This window comes from Diospyros lotus, chromosome 2 (genome assembly GCF_014633365.1).
Source record: "Diospyros lotus cultivar Yz01 chromosome 2, ASM1463336v1, whole genome shotgun sequence".
Classification (NCBI taxonomy): domain Eukaryota; kingdom Viridiplantae; phylum Streptophyta; class Magnoliopsida; order Ericales; family Ebenaceae; genus Diospyros; species Diospyros lotus.
In genome coordinates this window covers 6,573,388-6,577,718 of record NC_068339.1, presented here as the reverse complement: position 1 = coordinate 6,577,718, position 4,331 = coordinate 6,573,388, and the positions used below count along the sequence as shown (strand labels likewise).

General features: G+C 29.6%; 1 pseudogene; it reads left to right on the top strand.

Annotated features, from left to right (window-relative positions):
- Positions 1 to 3,062: 3,062 nt before the first annotated feature.
- LOC127794295 (cytochrome P450 71A8-like) lies at positions 3,063 to 4,264 on the top strand (annotated as a pseudogene).
- The last annotated feature ends 67 nt before the right edge of the window (positions 4,265 to 4,331 follow it).

Sequence of the window (4,331 nt, the reverse complement as noted above, 5' to 3'; positions counted from 1 at the left end):
CATGTTCTAATATTTCTAGATCATCGCCATTTTATACAAATAAAAGTTAATGTACTTAATTTTTTTTTTTTTAAATAATGCGGTTACCTTAAGTTTTATCAATAAAAAAATTTAGCATAATTGAACATAAATACGTTTTTATTAATTTTAATTTTAAAATACACTTTCTATAAAATATACTTAATAGCACCTAATTATGCTCTTTTAAATACACTTTCTATAAAATAGTGATAAAACTTATATTTATATATATATATATAAATTTTTTTTAAATTATATTTTTTTACACAATATTGGCTACGCAACGGTAATCGATTTTCTTTCTATATTTCCCTTTCTGTTATTTTATCTCAATATCATGATTAATTTTTAACAACATATACATATATTTTGATTACTTTTTTTGTAGGTAATAATATCAAGTTTTATAATTATTTTATCAAAAAATGCACTTAAAATAGCATAATTAAATACTACCGTTCCTACTTTCTTACACTTTTTATAATTATTTTTATTTTAACAAATATTATTAACGACTCTAAATTAATTATTATTTTTATAAAAATGTCTACTAAAAAATATGAATCTAAATTTGAAATACATAAGAAAAAAAGAAAGGTGAAAGAAATAATTTAATCTCCAAAAAGTGCAACTGATATATTTGTTATTAATACTAAACACTAAATGTTAGAAAAATCAAATGATGATTTAAATAAAAAATAATTAAAAATTATGAATAAATTTTTTAGGAGAACAATTCAAATTTATCAAAAACATATTGAAAATATGATGAAAATTTAGAAAAAGATGTTCTAATCTACAAGAATAAAAGTGTTAATGATGAATATAAAATAACTATTAAAAATATTTATGATTTGGTACAATGAAAAAATTTAGACTTAATTTATTTTTTAGTTGAGAAAAATCCAATTAGACATTTTTAAAATTTTTAAGAAATAAAAATTCTAGACACTTTTCTACAATTTCATTACATTTGAAATTTACCAAATGGAGAAAAACATGATAAAAAATGCTAGTATATTCAAAAATATTAGATAAAATAATTTTTATTATTATAAATTATTTAGTTTGAAATCAAATACAAGTCAATTTTCAAATGAAAGGTGTGCAGATTGACAAAATTTATGTGTCAAACTTAAAAGCCATGAAATATAAACACTTGGGTTGATGTGAGATAAGATTACATAGAAATAAAATAATTAATCAATATTTATAATAATAAATAAATAAATAAAATAGTATTAAAAGAATGTACTAATAAGAATTATTTTTATAGTAAGAAATCTTTCAAAAAATAATTTTGACATTTTATGATACAAATGAGAAGGTAATGGTAGAAATTTTTTGAGTTTAATTGAAATAATTACTGAGTTGATTCAATAATACAAGAACAGCTTAAACGCATTCAAAATAGAGAAATCCATAACTATTACCTTAATCATAATATACATAATGAATTGATAAATATTTTAGCATTAAAAATAAAAAATATAATAATTAAATAATTAAAATATTTTTTAATTATACTTGATTATACGCCACACATGTCGTGAAAAATAAATATATTTTATATTAAGATGTGTAGATATTTTAACAAATTCGATAAAAATAAAAAAATATTTTATAGATTTTTTAAAAGTGAATAATATATCTAGACAATATATTAAAATAAAAAAATTTAAACTTGATATAAATAATGTGAGAGGACAATGATATGATAATAGATATAATATAAAAGGTAACCAACAAAGTGTGCAAAAAAAAATTATTAGATATAAATTCTAGAAAATTTATATAGCATGCAGTTGTCACAATCTTAATATAATTATTTGTAATATATCTAATTCATGTACTGATGTTATGACATTTTTTTGAGTCACACAATGCATATACACATTATTTTCTTCTTCTTCAAAAAGATAAAAATTTTTACAAGATCATATTTTTAATTTGACACTTAAGCCACTATCACAAACATGATGAAAAAATTGTATTAAAAGTGTTAAAACAATAAAATTTCAAGATCCACAAATAAGAGATGTTTTATATCAATAAATAAAAACTAGTGAGGATCCTAAGTGAAACTATTTTTGTACCAACGTATGAGATTGAAAATTTTAAATTTTTGTTAAGTATAATTATTTGATACGATATATTGTTTGTTGCTATTAATACGATTAGTAAATATTTACAATGTAAAGATATGGACATTGTTATTATAATAGATCACTTGAAATGTCTTATTTCTTTTTAAAATAAATTATAGAAAAAATGACTTTAAATCTTCTATAATTTTTACTAAATAAATTGCAAAGTAAATAAATATAAAATCAAAGTTTTGTGAAAAATGCACAGAGAAAAATAATTTGATGAGAATAAAAATGAGGAGATAAATTATCTATTGAAAAATATTTTAAAATTAACTATTTTACATATTTAATTGACCATATTATTTTCTCTCTTTAAAATAGATTTGAACAATTTAAAATTTGTGAAGATAATTTTGATTTCTTTTATAACGTAGAAAAGTTAAAATTGCTTGATAATGATAATTTTACATCTCAAAAAGTAAGAAACAAAAATTTTAATAATTTTTATCATTTGTTAGAAGGCTACTAAATTAATTATTGTCTTAGGCCCCACCAACTCTTGAACCAGCCCTACTCACCTCGCCCACATTTATTGTCGCGGCAAGGAAGGGAAGGGGCTGGCAACAGTTAGCGTTGGCAGGGGTAATGGTGCAAGCGCTCTCTCTCTTGCTGGCCACTGTCTTAGGTCTGTGTGAATAGTGAACCTTGATTGGCGACCGTGTCTTGTCAACCACTTGGCATCCATCGTCTCCATCTCCGACAGCCGGTCCAGTCGACCTCTCATTGTCTCCCCCTCCTCCTAGGAAACTCTTAAACAATGGAAATGATGTATCAGTGGCACCCTATAGTGAGTTCTGGAGGTAGCTGAATAGCATTTTCGTGCTCCAGCTTCTAAGTAGAAAGAGAGTTGAGTCATTCCATAGAGTAAGAGTGGAAAAGGTGGGACTCATGATGGAGAAGATCAGAGAGACGTCTTCTTCGTCATCGCCTGTGAGTCTAAGCAAATTATTCATTTCGCTTACGAATGATGTGATAATCAAGGCGATTTTCGGGAGAAGTATGGCAATGGAGAAGGTGAGGAGAAAGTGAAGCGATTGTTGAAGTAGTTTCTTACGCTATTAGGTCGGATCAATGTTGGGGACTCATTTGCGTGGCTTCAATGGCCAATGGGGTAGATGGTGAGATCGAGAGGGTGGCCAAAGAGATGAATGAATTCCTTGAAAGTGTGATCGAAGAGTGAGTGAGGCGTTTGAGGGAAGAAATTGGTGAGGATGGTGGTAGAGAGGGAAGTGACGGAACGGAGGATTTTCTTGATATTTTGCTTCGGATATACACTGCAGAAAGCGTTGGCGTGTCTATTGATAGAGATGGCATCAAATCTCCTCTCTCATCTTTTTCTATGATAGCTACGTTAATGCTCCCATGCTTCAAACTTGAATCAATTCCATATTCTTTCCACCTTGGGGTTCATGATTAATCATCATTCAGAGGTATTCATATCATGTATTTGTTGCAGACGACCTTCGCAGCTGGAACTGATACTAACTCTACACTCCTATAGTGGGCAATGGCAGAACTCTTAAGAAACCCTAAGTAACTGAAGTGAGGGAAATTCTCAAGGGCAAACCAGAGATAACCAACGGTGACTTGGAGAAGATGGTTTACTTGAAAGCTACAATCAAAGAAACTCTCCGTTGTCATCCTCCGATTCCATTACTAGTCCCGAGAGAAGCAAGAGAGAAATGTCCAAGTAATGGGCTATGACATCGCTGCAGGGACGACAGGTATGATCAACGCCTGGGCTATTGGACGAGACCCAGCCGTGTGTGACGAACCTGAGGAGTTCAGGCCGGAAAGGTTCGAAAATTCGGATGTTGATTTCAAAGGGGCTCGACTTCCAGTTGATACCGTTCGGAGCCGGCAGGAGGGGCTGCTTGGGAATCTCGGTCGCTATGGCTGTTAACGAGCTTGTGTTGGCAAATCTGGCGGACAAGTTTGATTGGGAGTTGCCTGGTCAAGCCAAGGCGGAGGAACTAGATATGGCCGAACGCCCTGGAGTCGCCATCCACAGAAGAAACCTCTTCTTGCTGTTGCGACTCCATGGCCGTGAGACTATAAAGCTTCATTCTGAGACAGAGATGCTGCTAGCTTAATAATATCTAATGCTCGTGGAAGAAGTACACTAAATAAGGAGTTGTTCTACATATGTAAGAACTGTGC